The sequence below is a fragment of the Peromyscus maniculatus genome, chromosome 10 (genome assembly GCF_049852395.1).
Source record: "Peromyscus maniculatus bairdii isolate BWxNUB_F1_BW_parent chromosome 10, HU_Pman_BW_mat_3.1, whole genome shotgun sequence".
Taxonomy (NCBI): domain Eukaryota; kingdom Metazoa; phylum Chordata; class Mammalia; order Rodentia; family Cricetidae; genus Peromyscus; species Peromyscus maniculatus.
The window spans coordinates 72,110,055-72,130,760 of NC_134861.1; the positions used below are offsets into that span (position 1 = coordinate 72,110,055).

A 20,706-nucleotide genomic window follows, 5' to 3' on the forward strand; every position below is an offset into this window, starting at 1 on the left:
CCAAATTCCCTCTTTGGACAAGGACGTCAGTTATCCTGGGTTACAGCCTACCCGAATGACCACATTTGAACTTGATAGCTGTTACAATGATCCTAGCTCCATATAAAGTCACAGTCAAAGGATCTAAATGTACAGAGTCCAATACACCTTTTTGTTGGGGCCAAGGGAGACTCAAGTCAGCCCAACACTGGTGGGTATTTGAATATGCAGGAATTCTTTTCTTATAATAGAAATTTTTTCTTATAATAGCCAAAAATATTTGTGTCCTACAAAGCTTTTGGATAAAAATGCAAGCAGAATCTCACAAGAACATTCCATAATGGTATTGTCCTTTTCATTTATTTTGGGCTAAACACAGAACAATAAATCTGCCATCATTGCTGGTATGTGGCCAAGAAGTTGCAGTGGATCCTGGCCTACCTTTTAACCTTGATTGCCCTGGATGCAGTGTCCTGAACATGAGACAATATGAACGGATCAGTGGTGGGTCACTTCAGAACCTTCTGAGGGGCAGGTGAACTTGGGGGGATTTACCTTGAGGTTGAATACCAGGGATTTTCCCACCATCTCATCTCTGCTTCCTGCTGCAAGAAGGAAGTTAGGAATGAATCAGGAAGTCCTCCTGGGTTCAGAGACCTGTATTTGAGGGCTCTGTGAACCAGACCACTAGCTGATCTGAAACAGGTTTGGAAACAGTGTCAAAGATCAAGGGGGAACCACGTGGCAAGAAAGAGGTGGCACCTGGATGTGGTGGGAGTAGCAGGGAGCCAGATTTTAGGGAAACAGACCGTGGCCAAGGTCCTGTGATCAACTACCGTGATAATGGACAAGTATACTCATCTTTCTCTTCCCTGTGCTATGTGGTACTGAGCTCAGATATGTTGAGGCTGTGGTCCTGCAATGTCAGGGCTGCCCAGTGGATAAGAAGGTAGAAGACAGTTGTTCGGTACTAGATCGGTGCTCAAGTGTAGAAAGTTATGAAAGGCAATGAGTAAGGGTCAGGCTGACCTGCGAAAACATGAATGACCCCCTGGCACACTACTAATGGCACTGCTTGGGCAGGTAATATAAGGAGCTGATTGGGGGTCCGTGTTGGAAGAAATACAAGAAAAGACAGGAAGAGATTATATGTGGTTGAAAGGGAAAACAGTGTGTGTGTGGGGGGGGGGGAGTAAAGGCACCCTGCAGCCTACCTCTAGACATACAGGCAAGATGCTGGACTGGAGGCTAGTCACACAGCCCCTGCCTGTCCGCACCTTTACCGTCAGCCACACCTGTGTCCCTGTCGTTTGGTAAGTGTATTTCTACAGACTGGTGTGTCTCTGTAAGTCCAGATACGTCCCCGGTCACACACCAAAAACGACTGGGAAGATTCCTGGGAGGTGAGCACAGCAGTTTAGCGAGGAAGACACAATTTCAAGTCTTTACTATTGAGGCCGATTCCTGGCTCTCCACGGCCTCGCCTCACAGTGAAACAGACCGCAGGGTTTAGATGGTACACACACCAGAGGGTAACTTGTTTTTACTTGAAGGGGTCGGAAAGCCTGCTGACCCCTTTTGGAAGAAGGAGACAAGCCTCGTGGCAGCTCTTTGGTGTGGAGTGTAAATAATTCAAGATGTTAATTTCAAAGACCGTCTGGGATGAAGAAAAGCTGATAAATTTGTTTCTCTAGACTGCCCCTTTCCCACAATCATGACTATTGCTATTCTTTTTGAAATCCCAGTCTTTGAACACAACCCTTAGGGAAGGAGCTGGGTTACTTGTAAGGCATGGTTATTCATTTATTACACACTGACAATCAAATAGGAGTGTGGTGCTATGCCATATACGCTATCAAAGTTTTGAAGGAATGGGTTGTAAAGGACGATTATTCATTTATCGCACACTGACAATAGAATAGGAATGTGATGCTGTGCTATGTACTATGTCAAAGTTTTGAAGGAAAGGAAGGCCAATGGGAACAGCAGAAGGAGGGATGAACTCCGCTAGGAAGAATGCCCCTGGTAGATTGCCTGTGGGAGGTGAAGGCAGGCTTCTGAAGGGGTGTATAACATTTCAGCTGCTCCTTGAAGGACAGATTTAAAACAAAACAAAAACAAAAACAAAAACAGTAAACAAAGGGCTGAGAAAAATTCCAGGTAAAGGGCTAGCCTTGGACAAAGACGAAAGAAAGTGCTTTGTGTCATCAAAAATCTAGCTGGTAATCCAGCATGCCTGGGTGTGGGGTTTGCAGTGAGAATGTTAGTCCAGACCCCTGGAAGGCTACAGGTTAGCGCTAATTTATGAAAGAGATTGAACGTTGTGCCATGAGGGGGAGTTGAACTTGATGCTGTAGGTAATAGCAGACACTGAGTGGCTGGCTTTTGACATGATCAGACCTCCTTTTCTATGGGATGGGGCCAGCTGTCCTCAGTTGGCACCAGATCATGTGGAGGCTGGGTATCAAGGGTTTTCAAGTCTCATGCCATCCCCTCAGGGTCCTCCTGAGGTTCTTCATGTTATTGATGTTGCTATATCATTTCTGGAACAGGGTCTTACTCTGTGACTCAGACTGTCCCTGAACTCATGTAATCTTTCTGCCCCAATCTTCCATGTGCTGGGATTACTCCCATGAACCACCTACTTGGTTCATGTTCTTATTCCTGTGAGGACATTAAATACACAGCTTTTCATGTGTGATTGCCTCTCAGCGTGACGAATGTCTGGAATGCAGGCATCTGACTGAATGCTTTTGTTCTGTTGTGTCTTCATCTTGAGCCTCTCCCTTCCCCCGTGGTTGAAACAGCTCTTAGTGTGTTACCCAGGCTGGTCTTCGACTCCTAGGCTCAAGTTATTCTCTTATCTGAATTCTGCCCACCACGTTCCAGTAGCATCTGCCTTTGATTTGATTCCATCATCTTCTGTTTCTTCTCCAAGTCCCCCTTTTACTGTACATTGATACTTGATTTTGAGTCTCAAGACGATTCTTCCTACAAAGAAAAATAGTAGGTCTTATACTTGGCTAAGTAAAAAATATCCAGGACTGTCGTTAGTTTGTCATTGGGATACTGAGACAGGAATGGCAAGTTAGTGAAGTCGAGCAACATGTCAAGTTAGCCTGACGTTGGGTACCTGTTGGGGGGAGTAGTTATGAAATGTTTTCATAAAATACACTGTGTAATGTGAGGGCATCTCCATTTTTAGATGAAATTCACTTTCTGAAGCTACATCTTCAAGCTGGTGCTAATGGCCAGACCCTGGCTGGGGAAGCAGTGTTCTGACTACTCTTAACCTCTTTCCTTGTTCATTTAATAACTATTGTTCTGTAGCATCAGAAAATGAAGGGCATGTGTGAGTGGATGAGCCCTGCAGATGAAACACTGGGCTTTGTGAGATAGTATTCAGAGAGCCACACAGGAAGCTACAAGGGCGGGCCTTCTTATTCACATGTAATCACAATGGGTTAGAATGCTGTTTTTAAAGGGAAGAAACTCATCCAGCAAGATGGCCCCACTGAGTTCAAGTCCTGGAACCCATGGTGGAAGGGGCAAGCCAACTCTCCAAAGTTGTACTCTGACCTCCCCACACACATTTGTGGCATGTACATGCTCGTGTGTGCATGCACACACATACATGCATGCACATGCACACACACACAAATAAAATAAAAATTAAAAGGTGGAAACCACTGCTATGATGGGGAATTGTTGATTCACTGAAACCAACACTGTAGCTGGCCCTACAGAGGCGTATTGTGGGTATTTGATGACTGGTGAATTAAATGAGATCAAACCATCCTGTTAGGTGCACGTTTGAGGGGGATGTAGGGCTTTGGGTGTGAGCTTGGTTGATTTAGATCTTTTCACTCCTGGTATCTCACAGCATAATGGCTCCTGAGAATGAGAGGGGAGAAACACGAATTTAAGAAACTGTACTCTTGGCTCTTTTCTGCTTGTTCAATTAAGCTTTGTCCTTTAATGGCCTCAGAAGGCTGTGGGACACTACATTTTATTATGATGATTTTGAGTCAGCAAAATCCTGCAACTGTTCTCTACATTCTGTGGTAAAAGAGTTAGAGCCTTCTGTTAGATGTAGCTCATAATGTGAGTGGTTGTGCCAGTGAGACTTTCGTTTCTGTGAACATTTTACCTGAGAGAACTAATGAAAAAACAAACAAACAAACAAACAAACACCCAGAAAGATTCATCTTGGCCTGCAATTCCAGAGGTTTATACCCAGCTTTGGCTGGATCTGTTGTTTTGGGGCTGAGATAAAGCAGAGCATCATGGCAGAGATGCTATGATGGGACAAATATATATACATATATATGTGTGTGTGTGTGTGTGTGTGTGTGTGTGTGTGTGTGTGTGTGTACACACACACACACACACACACACACACACACACACACATATATATACTTTTTTCTTTCTCCATGTTGTTACTTTGTTTTGGTTTTTAAACAATGTTTCTTCTATGAAAATTCCATACAATGGATTTTGAACATATTCATCCTCCCCAGCTCCTCCCATAACCACCCTCTCATCCCTTTCCACCCCACTTTAAGTTATCAATGTCTTATATTTTCCCCGTCAAGTCCAGTTTGGGTTGCTCCGCTAGCCTTGGGAGTCAGGCCTATCCTGGCCTGTGATCTGCCTACCGGGGGGCCATATCATTAAAGAAAACTGACTCTCCCTCTCCCAGCAGCTACCAAATGCCAGCAGCTCCTCAGGCAGCAATGGGATCCCACGCCCACCCTCCCACTCTCTTTTGGGATTTTGTCTCCCTTGAGCTCATGCAGGTCTTGCAGATGTTATCACAGATTGTGATTTCGTGTGTGCAGCTGCCCTGCTGCATCTAGGAAACAGTTTCCTTGGTGTCACAAGGCTCTTGGAATCCATCCCTCTTCCTCATAGATCCCTGAACCTTGGGGGAGGATGGGTGGAATACTGTATATCCCATTTAGGGACCGTTCTCCATGTCCATGTTCATACGCGTGTGTGTAGATGCACATGGAGGCCTCAGGCTGACACCAGCCATTGTCCCCAATCACTCTTCTGTCTTTGCTATTCCTGAGGCAGGGTCTCTCAGTCAAAACCAGAGCTAGCCCATATGGCTTGTCTTGGTGTTGCTAGCCAGCTTGCTCTGGGGTTCTTATCTCCTCCACCTTTGGAGACTAGAATTATAGGCAAGTGGCTCTCCCCTCCCAAAGTCCTCCCCCATTGACATGGGTTTTCAGATCTGAACTCTGGCCCTAACAATTATGAATCAAGCATCTCAGCCACTGAGTCAACTGCCCAGGCTCTGTTACCAACCTTTGAATCAACAGCCAAACTCTCATATGTACTCAAGGATGGAGAAGGAGAAAGAGGCCACCCTGAGGCTGTAGAATTATCCAGAGGACAATGGGAGTCATGTGTGTCTTAAACTGCCATAGAAGAGTCATAGACTAAAAACTCCCAAGTCCAGGCCTTCTGTTTCAGCCCTCCTGCTTATTACCTGGGAGATACAAAGTCAATAGTTAACATCTTCATGCTGAAATTCCCCTTTCTGTCAAATGTCAAAGTAGGAGTCATGAAGATGTCCTGAGGGTAAAACAAGAAGAGATATGACACATGATTGAAAATCATAGCTAAAGTTCTCTACAGAGGTGGGGAGATGGCCGTGACACTTTGGTGGTCAGCATGGGGAAGACCGCTCAGAGGCCCGAGCAAAGCTAAGTGTCTGGGATAGACTAGCCACGGAGGCTTGCTTCATTTATCGTTTGAATGTTTGCTTCAGAAGTCACATACCAGAACTTGAACCCCAAGGTTCAAGGCAGAGCCTGCTGGAGATGACTAGGTCAGGAAGGCTCTATGTCCGTGAATGGAAGCCATGCTGTACAAAGAGCCTGGAGAAAACTATCTGGGACCTTTTGTCCTTTGTCTTCTTGGGAGGAACAGAGTTCATTTATGACGTTCTGCCATATGAAGACTCAGAGCGAAGCCACGCCATCTGTGAAGAAGGGGACCCCCAAAGACACCAATTTTTCTGGCACCTCACCCATGAACTGGGAAGTGCAAACCTCACTAAACACAATTACATGTTAAGGTGTGTGATGCAGTCTCGGACCCTGTAAGAACTATGTTTACATCATTCAGACATTACCCAGTCCATAGGTATTTTGTTGCAGTAGCCTGAATGAACTAAGAACTGTGTGAATGAATGAGAGAATGAATGCCAGTCCTGTGCCACACGTGGATTTCCAATTGTGAATACATCAAACATAATGAAAACCTACAGAAAGGCTACATTGTATGTCCATCAGGGTGTACACTGACTGACACAAATACCATCTTGTGATCACATTATGAGCATCAATATGTACTGCAGAGAACTCTATGAATATGAGGAAGATGACCTTATATAGTATAGACTCAGCCAGGGTAAAGTATGTGCCACAGCCCACAGGCTTGATTCAGGTTCATTCCCTCCATGGATGCCTCTGGATGCCTCACTCCATCTCTCAGCCTCAAGTGCCTTTACCAGGATGGGAAACAGCGGATACATGACTGCCTAGCAGTAAAAATGCCTCCTTTGTGTTTGTCTGCGACCCACAGACCTACTGCTTACCACTTCATCACATCTGTTAGCTTCCCTTTGGGCTTGTTTAGTCCACCTTTCTCCCACCTGTCTGCCCAGCACCTTAAACGCTCTGGTAGGAACTTTAAATGTGGATTTTCTTCCTGTTTGAAGTTCATCAGGTAGACCAGTAGCTTTGGTTTCATCTCCTTCCTGCTACTTGGCTCCAGCGAAGGAGGCTTGTGTATGGAGTATGGAGACAGAAATGGCCCTTAGCTTCCTCTATACACAGCACTTTGTGGCTTTTATCTGTATGTAATTGGGTGGGAATCTGGCCTTTTCCAGATGAATTACAGGTATGTATCAGTTATTCAGTTGCTAAGATGTACTGAGCACTGCTGGCCTGTGTTGGGGACACCGTGGTGCAAAAGACAGCTTGTGTTTTTAAATGGGAGAGCTATTTGAAAAGTCTGTTTGAAAGGCAGTGAGTGTTGGAAAAGATTAAATCATGATTAGAAGGTTTGGCGCTGCGTGTTCTTGACTTATGGCCTCACCACAGCTTCTTTTTCTATGTAATGAATGGATTTCAAACAGATTTTTTTTTTCAGGTTTTGTAGCCCAGGATGGCCTTGATTGAACTCATGGCAAGGGCTGGGACAATAACTCTAGGACACAATGCCTAGCTTCAATGGTGTTTCTTTTTTCTCCCTTCCTTCCTTCCTTCCTTCCTTCCTTCCTTCCTTCCTTCCTTCCTTCCTTCCTTCCTTCCTTCCTTCCTCCCTCCCTCCCTCCCTCCCTCCCTCCCTCCCTCCCTTCCTTCCTTCCTTTGTGTGTATGATGGGTATACACACACACACACACACACACACACACACACACACACACACACACACACACACATATATACATTCACCTGCCTCTGCCTCCTTAGAGTTGGGATTAAAGGTGTGCATCACCATGCCGAGTCTTCAAACAGTGATTCTTAGACACTCACCACTGAGGATCTCTCCCAGAGGCTGAGCTCAGCCTCTCATATACATTAGGTTTCCATGTACACTTTCAAATAGCAGTTTGTAAGATGGATGGTATTTGAAAATAAGAAAACAAGAGGAGCATTGGCAGCTTTTCCAGTCTGACTTCATGTGAGTGTATGGCCTTACAAAATATACAAGAACATGTGTGAGTGTTGCTGGCATGTGTGATGCAGCATTCTGCATCAGTCAGTGAACATCCCCCACATTCCTGGCAGACTAGAGACTGTCTTAGTATGTGGACATCAGAGCTACCATCATCTCTGTGTCTTGTGCATTCCTATAAAAATGTCTGAGAAATTTAGTCAATAGTCTTAGAAAATAGAGTAGAAAAGGGAAGAAAATTGCTGATTCCAGAGACGATTCCTGCTAAACTTCCGATTTCTTTTTCATGTCCTTAAATACCGAGATATTATATAACCCATAAGTAGAACCATTTTAGTTCCCCAACTTCTGATTAACTTCTGATTTTTCTGTTTCACATTGCTTTGTTTATTTTTTATTCAGTGCAGAACTTATCTAATTATGTGAGGCATCCAATACTTTATTATAAATCCATAGTCTAATGTAAGCTCAGCTACGGTATTTAGCTCTCAAATGTGCTTTCAACTTGAGTTACTTTCAACTGGTGATAAATCTTTTAGAAAATAGTTCACATCAGCCAAGGAGTATCTTTTATATATGTATAAATACACAGAGACAGCTACACAGAGAGAGAGATTGATTGATTGATTGATATTCTGGGTTTTTCTTTAACTTGGCAGCATGGATATTTTCCTGAGTGCTACAGGGCTAGGGCAGTGGATATCACCCAGTAATACATAACCAACTTGTAGCAAAACATCTGGCCAATAGTAGGTGCTCAACAAATATTTATGAATCAAATTACTTGTTTGTAAAATGAATGCAAATATCAAAAGTTCTGTTTCACATACTGAGATAATGAATGAATGATACATGTAGAAAATATCCATGCTGCCAAGTTTAATAAAAAGTTAGAATAGGTTAGAAACATGGAGAAAAATGAAAACCAAGCCCACAACAGTACGGACATGTAACCCTCCTCCTCATTCCTTCCCTTATTTTTATAACTGCTCCCCACATTTCGTAATGCACCCTCCAATATTCTACCTATCACTAAATATGGGCTTATATTTTTTTACAAGTATACACGTTGAAATCATAGGTCTTAAAACATCAGCTGTTCTCTCTTGTATAGATCTTCTTTAACTCATGCAGTTATTTTGAATACTTGAGAGTGACCAATGCTTTTGCATATACAATAGTTCGGTCCTTTTTATTGCCATGTAGTGGTCCATAAATTTGGATGTACTAGTTTGTATGTGAAGTTACTGATGGACTTTGGATTGTTGTCCTTTTGAAGGTGTTGCAACATTCTCGTACAAGTCATTCATTCCTCTTGGGTGTGTCTTCATTTCCCTAGAGTAAATACTTAGGACTAAATTGGCTGGATCACGTGGTAGGACAGGTATATGGTGAACTTTTTAAATAACCACCAAGAGTGTTTTCCAAAATTGCATTCTTAAATATGAATTCCCCCCTCCACATCTCTGTCATCACCTAGTATGTGCAGCCTTTATTTATTTGTGTATGTATAATGTATTCACTCAAATAGTTTCCCATTTTCAGTTGGGTTATTTATTTTATTTTTGAATTTAGGACTTTGAAATCTATTTTGGCTAGGAAGTGGAAATATGCTCCCCTGGTTTGTGATGTGTCGTTTCATTCTATTACTATTTATTGTCTCTCTGTGTGTATGTGTACGCATACACATGTTGGTGTGTGTGCACATGTATGTCGCAGGTGTGTGCACATGTGTTGGGGTCTATGATCAACAGGTGTCTCCCTCAGTTAGTCTTCACTGGTTTTTTGAATTAGGATCTTTCACGACCCTGGAGCTCAGCAGTTTGTCCAGGCTGGCTAGCTAGGAAGCCCACAGATCCTGCCATCTTAGCCTTCACAGCACTGGTATTATGGGCTGTGCTGCTGCTTTTTATGTGGGTTCTGGGGAATTGAACTCGGGTCCTCATACTTGTACAAGCACTCTACTGACAGAGCCACCTCCTAAGCCCCTCTCACCATTGCCTTTTGAGGAGGAGTCTTAATTTTTTATTGAGTCCAGTTTTCTACTTTGTTCAATAATGTCATACTTTTAGTGTAGTGTCTGAGTTCTCATAAGTTTCACATGAGTATTTTACATTATTTCCACCTCTCCCTCCCACCTCATGTGCCTTCCTCCTCTCCCTCTCAAGCTCATAACCTCTTCTCCTATAATTATTACTTATATATGTATAAGTATATTATATATACTTATATAATTATATATGTATATCTACTTATATATACATATATACTTATATATTAATATATTACTTATACATACATATATTTTTATGACTGAACAATACTCCACACCATGGCTCTATACCATGTTTATTTTATTCAGTTATCAATTAATAGACATTTAGATTGTTGTTACTGTTGTCAATAATGCTACCATGAACATGTGTACACACTATGTCATGAATCCATCAATTCTTCAACTTGGGTACAATTAAAATTTATGTGGCAGAAAGGGGGAAATATGGGCCAGGCATGGTGGGACATACAATCTCAAAACTCAGAAAGCAGAAGCAGGTGGATCTTTATGAGTTCAAGGTCAGCCTGGTCTACATAGAGAGTTCCAGGACAACCAGAGCTGCTTATGTGAGACCCTGGCTCAAAAGGAAAGAAAGAGAGCAGAGAGACAGAGAGGGGAAAGAGGGAAAGAGGGGGATGGAAAGAGAGAAAAGAAAAAAAGAAGAGAAGAAGGTGGGGGGATAGTGAAGCTTAGAGGCGTAGAGAGGAATGATGAAGGTGTGAATAGAATTCAATACTGTGGAGAAACAGAGTTAACTACATCTAAGGCCACAATCATACCAGAAATTGGGAAACGGTGGAGATGTTTATCAGTTTGCTCTCATGTAACATAATTAGGCATGGTGTGAGTTCAAGTGGGAGGGTTTCAGTGGACAGCTAGAATGTAGATGGAAGATTAACGTGAAAATACTCAGCAGTTAGAATCTTGGTCCTGTTGAGGCCCCGGGAACTCCCTGGTCTTCTCCCAGGCACGATGTGCCCTTTGCTTTGTCTTCCACTCGGATTCATAGAGCAGATGCGGTTGTGTTCCAAGCCAGGATTTCAGTAAGTCGTTAGTATTCACGGGTTATGATATGATGGACTGCAAGCGGTAGATTTAAGAGAAATGAAATGCCTTACCCCGTTTTCATATAGATAAAAATAGACCTACAGGAGATAAAGTGGGGGGAGGGGAAACGGTAAAAGCGCCTGTTCCCTCATTTCTGACCAAGTGTCATAAAGCAATAAATCGAGGGGTATTTATCAAGTCAGCGCTTTCGTCAGAAGAAGATAAGGCGTTTAAGCTGGAGATGCCTGAGTTTGCATAAAACCACTTACGGATTCTGTTTAGGAATAGTGGCATACTATAGAACTTTGAAACTTTCATTTTGTGAGATGTCTTTGGAAAGATCACTATCAAGGTTACTCATTTCCTAGGAGGGCCAAGAGCGGGATTAGCAAACTCTGTGATGTTACCGGCTCATTAAGTTCCAGCTCACATCTCCATCAGTAGGGCTGAGCTTGTTGAGAAGTGGAATCTCCCTCTGAATGGAGGCATCAGACAAATCACCTCTCTAGATCATACAAGTATACAGTCTCCTTGGACACTGACTGCAAAGTACTAATTGAAGGTCACATCACGTTCTTAGATTCCAACCACACCCACAAATGCTAATTATTGGCAGCACATCCAACTTTTAAAGCAAAGGTCTAAACAACTGCAAAGGAAAACACACACACACACACACACACACACACACACACACACACACGCACGCACGCATTAGATTGACCAGACATAATTTAAAATTTGGGGGCTATAAAATGTGGCACAAGAAGAGTTAGAAGGTAAATAGAAAAGGAATTGATGTCATATGACAGGTGTTGCTGTCCTAAAAACATAAAAAGTGTGTAACACCTAGACCACATCCATTAGAGAGGAAAAGACACAATGTGGTGTGGGTGGGGATTTGGGAAAATCACCAAGTTTGGAATACGGATTGCTGTGACCCCTTTTGGAAGGGTCATGGAGGAAGCTGCTTGTCTTATGGTAACCTGGAAACGAGAGGCAGAAAGTCCCAACGACACTCTAAAAACATGCCCCCAGTGATCTGTCTCTCACCAGGCCCCACCTCCGAATAGCCCATTCAGTATGAATTCACCAATGGAATAATCTACTGAAGTCAGTGTCCTCGTGACTCAACCACACATGAGTCTTCCTTTGGGGGCATGGGAGGGGCGCTATCCAAACCACAACAGTGGTGCTTTACAGTGAGCTCTGCCCTTAGAGAGCAGTTCTTTTGCTAATAGAGATAGATATTAAACAGTCACTAAAATAAATACAGCAGTGGTATCGTGAAAGAGAAGTTCGGGGTAAAAGAAAACACTAACTATATAGCAGCTGGGTAACTATCACGGAGGAAGCGGCATTTCACCGAACACGTGAGTGGAAGGCACCCAGGCAGGAGTCGGAGGAAAGAGTCGCAGTGAGGAGGCCAAGGCCCAAAGAAAGACGTGTTTGAAAAACTGAAACCACTGTGGCACACTGCCAGATGAGGCTGCAGGGCTGCCAAGCGCAGGGCCGCTGAGCTGATCATCAAGATTATGGGCCTTCCTTATCAGACCTACCTTGGTGAAAGTCCCCTGAGTTTTATGGGGGGAGCTGGAGAGAAAGGACAGGAAGTGAGTTATCGTGAAGTGGGTTCCAAAGTGAGGGATGAGACAAGGGTGCTGACACCTTACCTTAGGATACTGCAGGACTCAGGATGTGCACCCCCAAACTATGGCATCCTGGAGCAGAAGATGGACAGTCGAGGTCACCTGCCCCTTGACCTTGCCCTGAAGCAAGACCCTCCTTTGAGAGGTACAGCTCCGTCAGCCAGAGATGAACATCCTAAGCACTGAAGGTCCAGGGACAGGGAGACGCATCAAGTTCTTCCTCAAGAGAGCACTCTCTGGCTGTTTGAAACCTGGAGCTTATGCAGGGACACTTGGCTCAGTCTGGGAGGAAGGGACTGGACCTGCCTGGACTGAGTCTACCAGGTTGATCGAAGTCCTCGGGGGAGGATTTGCCCTGGAGGAGGTGGGAATAGGGGGTGGGCTGGGGGAAAGGGGAGGGGGGGAGGGGGGAGAATAGGGGAGCCCGTGGCTGATATGTAGAACTGAATGGTATTGTAAAATAAAATTAAATTAAATTTTAAAAAAATTATAAAAAAAAAAAAAAAAGAGATCACACTCTCCCCAATCATGTTCCTCATGCCTGTCCTCCTCCTCGGCAGTTTACACAGAAACACACTTCCTGTGCCTTTGGGTCTTGACTTCCTTATGAAGGCTCTCATCCCACGTAATCCTTATGTTGATTTTGTATGCGAATCTATTTGTTGTTACAGGTGCCTCAGCTATGAACAACAACAAAAAAAGCTAAGAAAAGATACCCGTCTTCCTTTGCAACACTAACAAGAAAAGCTCACTTCTCCCTCATTTTGTAGTACAAAATGTAGTACAAAATGAGTCGAGGACAGGATTGTAGCGTGAAACTTTAGTCCTGGACTCCTACCTTAAAATATTTTTAATCGTCTTTGTCCATTTCTCCTTTACCCACTGCAGTCCAGCAGGTAAAGGAGGAGTTGTCTTTGGACTTGCAGCCCAATTATTTCGGCTTCTTGCCCTTTCTTGAGGCAGAGGGGGGATGGCACAGTGAAGAGGTGGGGCATCTTAACGCTCAGAGTTGAGTGAGGTTGGAGCAGGGTGGAGAGAAACCAGAAAGACATCTACAAGTCTCCTCTTGGGCAGAGAGACCTTACATTTCCCAATGGTTTTTAAAACTTCATAATGTCTATGCTGTGATGCCTTGAGAAATTCTTTATAAGAAAAGTTGCCTTGTATGCAGTTAAAAAAAAAAAGACAGAAATATCTTCAGCCTAGATCCATATTTTATTAAAATGGAGGCAAGTTCTATGAAGATGTGCCAGAACCCATGGTGTAGAGGCAATGTGGTGAACAGGACTCATCCTCCATGTCCTTGTGATATGATTGTCATCAGGCTTAACTTACAGATGTGCAAATGGACCTCTGTTGTGCAGCGATACCACCTGCTCCATTTTCATCCAAGAATGACCAAGAAGAGGCATCCAATCCTCCCTTTTTCTCAAGTTTAACTAAAATAAGCAATGACTTAACGGTTTTCTAAATGCATTTAAGCAGCACTAGACCTGGAGGAAATTGGAATCATTTTTGCACCTAAAAAAGTATCTAAATGTAGAAGAGGAATGCTGTTAGATAAAATTCAACCTTTGTGAAACCCAAGTCAACCACCATGAGAGTCAATTAGCTCTCAGCTTCAGGACAGCCAGGGACCTCCCCCTACTGATCCCAGCCACCTGTGTGTTAAGAATGCCATTCCAAAGTTAAAAGTTTTATCTTACAAACACCTCCAAACTTACAGTCTTGTAACTCTAAAAATGAACATATGGAGCCAGTGTGGTGGCACACACCTTTAATCCCACCAAGCAGGAGACAGAGGCAGGCAGATCATTGTGAGTTCGAGGCCAGTCTGGTCTACATAGTGAGTTCCAGGCCAGCCGGGATTACATAGTGTGACCCTGTCCCAAAGCAAAACCAACAACTTTACACAGCCCTGTGTTTTGCCTACATGTTCATGTGTGACGTAAATCAGGTGAAATCATGAATTACTAAACTTAGACCTTACTACAGACCTTCTGAAAAGCAATTAGGTTTCAGAACATTTAATTCCACTTTTTTTTAAATAATTACTCACCAGTTATGATCCAGGCATGTATTAGAGAACACAGAGTTATGAGGTTAAAATATTCATGTATTAAATATGTAGATGCTTCCTTATCTCAAGAGGTGTAGGACATGGCTTATAGTAAATGGCTTGTAAATGACATCTGATCAGGCCACAGAAAGTACTCTGAATGAGACATGCCAGAGTCACTGTAGCGCATGGTGACTGATAGAGGCAGGGTGGCATCTGACGAAGATCGAGGCTGGGGGAGGCAGGCACCCTAAGAGAGATGATTTGCAGGAATCAACTTCTCAGCACCTTCCTCTTAGTTTTGTGTTACACCTCTCTTTGTCCTAGAAGACCATTTAGTTCTTTTGTTTGTTTGTTTTGTTTTGTTTGTTTGTTTTTTGTTTTTTGTTTGTTTATTTGGTTGGTTGGTTGGTTGGTTTTTTGAGACAGGGTTTCTCTGTGTAGCTTTGTGCCTTTCCTGGAACTCACTCTGTAGCCCAGGCTGGCCTCAAACTCACAGAGATCCGCCTGGCTCTGCCTCCCGAGTGCTGGAATTAAAGGCGTGCACCACCACCCCCCCACCCCCCGCAAGACCAATGAGTTCTAAGCAAAGCTCGGTTAGTGGCGTTCTTCTCTTTATGTAACTGCGTGCCTGGTCTTTAAAGCTGAAGGCAGCAGAAGGTTCTTGGGTGTGTCTTCTGCTACTTCAGGCTGTGTCTCCGCATCTCTGAACCTTACTCCTGAGTCTAGGTGTTCCGTCAGTACAGCTATGGTTAAGTCCATTCGCATGGTCACTGTGGCTGTAGACAAGGATGTCTCACACTCTAGTGGTCACTATGGCTGTAGACAAGGATGTCTCACACTCTAGCAGGTGGCCAGCATCCTGGCACCTGGAGTGTGGAGCAGTGAAGGAACCATCTTCAGCATGGACAACAGCTCATTCTCAGTCGGAGGTTTCATCTAAGTCAAAGCTGTCTTTCCAGTGGTGGCCATGCTCCCCTGAGTGTCTGGTCCGACTATACAGGAGGCAGCAGACTGTAGTCCACAGTGCGCACAGAGTCCTCCTTAGCCCCTCTTCAGTGTGGCTGCTGGTGGCAGGGCTTTTGTGCTCCATGCTTTGTCACGTTGGGAATGTCAAGATAAACAAGACATGGACCCTGCCTTGCAGGAGCACATGGTATAGTGATGGTGGTTGACAAATGTAGCCATTGATTACATATGGTAGATGCTGTTAGGGTAGATCTGGGTGTTATGGAAACACAGGGGTGCAGCAGCAGATCGGCCTTTGGAAGTGTGCTGGGGGGCAGTCAAGAAAGGTTTCTTGTGGGAGGCAACAGCTGAGATGGTTCATAGACAGGTAAGCAGGAGCTGGATACAGAAGAAACTGAAGAGCGGTCTGTGCATGGATTACTGGAGTCTCCATTGCCATAGAAATGACTTTAAAAGAGCAAAGGTGTGTTTCTGTCCACAGTCAGTAGGCCTTGTTGCTTCGAGCCTGCAGAGTCATATCATGGCTCAAGTGTGTTACAGAGCAGAACTCTTCTTATCACAGTCAGGAAGTGATAGAGAGAAAGAGAGACTGGGTCCCTCAGTCCCTGTCAAGGGCATCTTTCCAGCAGCCTGAAGACTTACCACAAGGCATAGCCTACCAGCAGTGCCCAGATTTGGGGGTCCAGCCATTAACACATGGGAAACATTTCAGATCCAAACCATGGACCTAACATGAGCAGAAAGTAGGAAATGGGAATGACCCCAGCTTTTTCCATGTTGATATATAAGGCACGCTTTGTTCCTAAATTGTCTTTTTGGGATAAATAGGTGCCTTATATTAATTTCCTTAACGTTTTTATAGGAGAAGGCTCTCTCTAAATTACTTTATTTTGATCTACAAATAAAGATACGATAGCCTGAATCTATCCGTGTCACAATTAGAATACTTGTGAAGGTCATTTGAAAGGAAGTGGAGAAATTCAATATAGATTTAGTAAGTGATTGTAGGGGGGTTGACTTCACCATTGTGAGCTTGGATATCATTGCCAATAAGCTTTTTAAGGATCACTTCAGATAAAATACAATTAGTGGTTACTTTGTGGAGAGCATGAGTATACACCCACAGGATGAATTGGAAATAAAACCGTCCTTATTTTAAGCAAATGGATATTTGTGGCTTCAGATAAAATTTCCCATGAGAGCATCGCATACGGATTGTAAGCTTCCAGTTCTGGAGGTAATGGAGCCAAGCTGTTTTCACTTCCTCCTCTTCTTCAGACTCTCCTAAATAATGAAGAGAGTAAAGAACAGAAATACAAGCTCTGTCTTTAATGAGGCCAGGAGGCATGTTCAACCCTGAGCCAGCATCTGTGGGGGTAAAAAGTGGCAGAGGAACTGTTCCCAAGCGCAAGTGGTGGCCAAGCTTCAACATCACCCCAAGAACCCCTGAAAGGCCCAAGAAGAGGGTTCAAGAAAGACAAGCGTCCAGGATGGGTGGGAGGCTGTGAATGGGGATTCAGGGAGTTCTGTCCCACGCACAGTTGGGCCCAATTCTCTCCCCCATTCCATCCAGATGGCTAACCAGATCTCTGTACCATGTGAAATATGAAGCCTGTCCTCTGGAAAAACAAAATCAGAGAGCAACCAGACTGAGACTCGGAATGGGAGGCCAGGGATAAGAAGACGACCTAGTGAGATTGGGGGTAGGTGAAAGTGTGTACACAGCACAGTGACTACCAGCATCCTAGCAGGTGGGGTGAGATGCTGGGAGACCCACCATCAAAACCCTGGGAAACCTGAGGATGCTGACACTTGAAAGTGCCAAGTTGAGAGAAGGCTCCAATGCTCCCCAATGTCTAGTCTCCCTTTTATCTTTTGACTCCTAGAATCCTCCCACATTTTGGCCAAGAACACAGTTGCCTACATAAAGACTCTCTATCCAGACATCTACCCCCATCTCCAGAGGCTGAGTCCAGAACCTGCTACATTCATTAGAACAAATGTGCTGTTCTTGTGTTTTCTCTCTCTCCTGTGGTTGGATGTGTTGGTGCTGAAGAGGAGGCCTCAGCCACAGGGACAAGAACCTTAGGGTCCTGGAACAGCGAAGTGAAAAGAGATGTAATAGAGGATGTAGCATGGTTCTGGCTTCCATTCTGTCTTAGGGCTCCCATTGCTGTGATAAAACACCATGACCAGCTGGGCAGCGGTGGCACACACCTTTAATCCCAGCACTCAGGAGACAGAGCCAGGCAGATCTCTGTGAGTTTGAGATCAGTCTGGTCTACAGAGTGAGATCCAGGACAGGCACCAAAACTACACAGAGAAACCCTGTCTCGGGGGGGGGGGGGGGGGGTATGGCCAAAAGCAACTTGGAGGGGGCGGTATTTTAGCTTACATGTTGTTCTCACAGTCCATTATGAAGGGAAGTCAAGGAAGGAACTCGAGGCAGGAACCTGGAACCAGGAATGGAAGCAGAGGCCATGGAGGAGAGCTGCTTACTGGCTTGTTTGTTCCCCATGGCATGCACAGCTCTTTCTATACAGCCCAGGACCATGAGCCCAGGGATGGCAACCACCCACAGTGAGCTAGGTCTTCTTACATCAATCATTAATCAAGACAGTACCCTACATACTTGCCTACAGGACAGTCTTATAAAAACTTTTTTCTCAATTAAGCATTTCCTCCTCCCAGATCTGTCTAGGTTTGGGTCAAGTTGATCCAAACCAATCAGCATGTATGCATAATATCAAATCAAAAGGGGCTGATGGGGTTAGCTCAGTCATTAAAGTCCTTAGTCTGCAAACATGAGTTCCTGAGTTCGAGCCCAAGAACCCTCCTCCACGTACAGAGGAGCCTGACATGTGTGCATGGTTGTAATCCTAGTGTTGAAGAGGCAGACAGGTGGATCCCGGGGGTCTCACAGGTGGTGTACTCAGCAAGCTCTGGGCCAATGAGAACAATTTCTGAAGTTGACCCATAGACTTCGTATGTGTGCTCACACACACAGACACACATGCATACACACTCACCCATCTGAACACACTCATGTACAAGGAAGGAAGGGAGGGAAGGAAGGAGGAAAGGGAAGAAAGACGAAGCATTTGCTAAGGATGAAGGAATTCCAGGGTCTACTTTCCTGCACTGTTTATGAACGTACGTGATGTTAAACTAGAAAAAAAGAGTTAACTGGTTTGAGTCACTGTGTTCCTTGGCCTGTTTGTTGTAGCAACTCAGCCTGTAAAGCAACTAATGAGAAGTGTGAGGCAGAAGCGTATGCTTTGCGGTCCATACCTGTAAGCCTAGCACTTGGGAAACTGAGGAAGACTGCAAATTCAAAGCCTGCCTGGGCTACATAGTGAAATAGTGAGTTTGAGGCTAGCCTGGGCTACCTAGTGATCCTCTCTTGACAAAAACTCTTCTTATTAATGAAAAAAAATTTAAACAGTTTTGGCTTTTTGCCCAAATACCCTCTGATAAAATCTACCAATCCACCCCGTGGTGTGCTAGCTTAAAATCAGATTCCTAGTGGCTCATTATTAAATATGAATGACCAACCAAGCATCGTGAGGCTTTTGATGAAAGCGTCCAGCATGGGAGGCTGAAGTCAGAGAGAAACAGAAAAGGAAACTCAAAGGAATAGGAATGCATGGAGCAGGAGAAAACTTCAAAGAACATAGAGCGGAATCCTCCAAGACATAGGAAGACTGTGCTGAATACATGAATAAAGAGCAGGATGCTATTCACGCAGAGAATAAAGAAGGGCTCCGAGAAATTAATCATTTAAGGAGCAGATAATTGGATGGGAAGGTTGGGAGATAAAGTTGAAGAAAGTAAAAAAAAAAAATTTTTAAAGAATAGGTAACAGTGAGGGGGGGAAAAGAAAATGAATATTACTGTAATCTTAGCATTTAGAAAGATTAAAATAGTGAAGGGAAGTTACAAAAAATAGTAAAATAGTTTGTATAGTATGGATTTATGAGATGTAAAAGTTGACTTATACCAGTATTTCTGATATTAGTTTATAATATTATTTTTATTAAATGTATAGGAATAATTATAATACATTAAGGACTCATTTTACTTTTGCCTATGTTCTTAAAATATATTTAAGCTGATCATAAATCTTTCAAAAGCTTTGTTTTTATTTTTGCCAAACTACAGCCAAGTTGTCTTTCTGGGAATATGGGAACATGCTAGAGATTCAGGATCACTTTGTATTGGGTCGGAGTTGCTAAGTTCTGGAAACTTTAGAAGGTTTTAAAAGCCGAAGAATGGAATATGAAGGAGTAGATAGCCCTTGCTCCCTTCAGTAGTCACACGGTGGTGGTTCTCCAAAGCTAAGCATAGTGCTCACATGCTGGCAGCCCAGTAACCATTCCCAGATTTCTGGAGAGTCTGGGTGGCTTCTGATGCCATGTCCTGGAGTGGTCATGAGCATGTTCAAGAGAGACTACCATGCTCTTAGCTATAGACATGCTGGAATGCCTCCAAGCCCCCCAGGTGTGGCTTCGCTCTCTGTCCTGATTGTTAAAGTTCAAACATGGCTGCTACCCCCAGATCCCTCCAGTCCATGCTACAACCTTCTGTTAATCTAGTCTGGAAGGCTGTTCAGTGCCAATGGAGTACTGCTCAGTCAGCCTTCCCTACCCTTTCTCACCTCCATCTTCCTATGTTCAGCACCCAGAGACTTTCCCCTGGTTTCTGAACATCCTGTTTTAATCCAGTCTTTTTGTTGTTGTTTTTTTTTTTTTTTTTTTTTTTTTGGTTTTTTTTTTCCAAGACAGGGTTTTTCTGTGTAGCTTTGTGCCTTTCCTGGATTTCGCTCTCTAGACCAGGCTGGCCTTGAACTCACAGGCATGCGCCACCACCGCCTGGCTTAATCCAGTCTTTAAGACCAATTAATTCATTTCCTTTCAACCAGACAGCTTTCTTCATAAGAGTCCCCCTCTTGAAGTAACCATACCTCCTCACAAAGCAGTTTCTACCTTTCTTGTCCTAGACACACCTTAATTTTTCTGGAATGTTTTTATTTTTATTTATTTATTTATTTTACCGTGGAAAGGCAATAAATAATTGCTGAGTGAGTGCAACTAAGCTCAATGAAAGGACTGTCTACCTTTATTGCTGAATTTTATTTGCTGGAGATTTTATGGCTTCTTTAGAATGTCTGTGCAGAGTAATCTCTAAGCCCATGAAAAATCACCCCAAGTCTTATGTTTATAATAGATTGCATACACAGAGAATCCGTG

General features: G+C 43.8%; 1 protein-coding gene across 3 annotated transcripts in view; it reads left to right on the plus strand.

Moving 5' to 3' along the window:
- Cracd (capping protein inhibiting regulator of actin dynamics) overlaps positions 1-20,706 on the plus strand; it is a 122,913-nt gene that overhangs the window by 30,178 nt on the left and 72,029 nt on the right. The gene's annotated exons all lie outside the window — the stretch shown is intronic.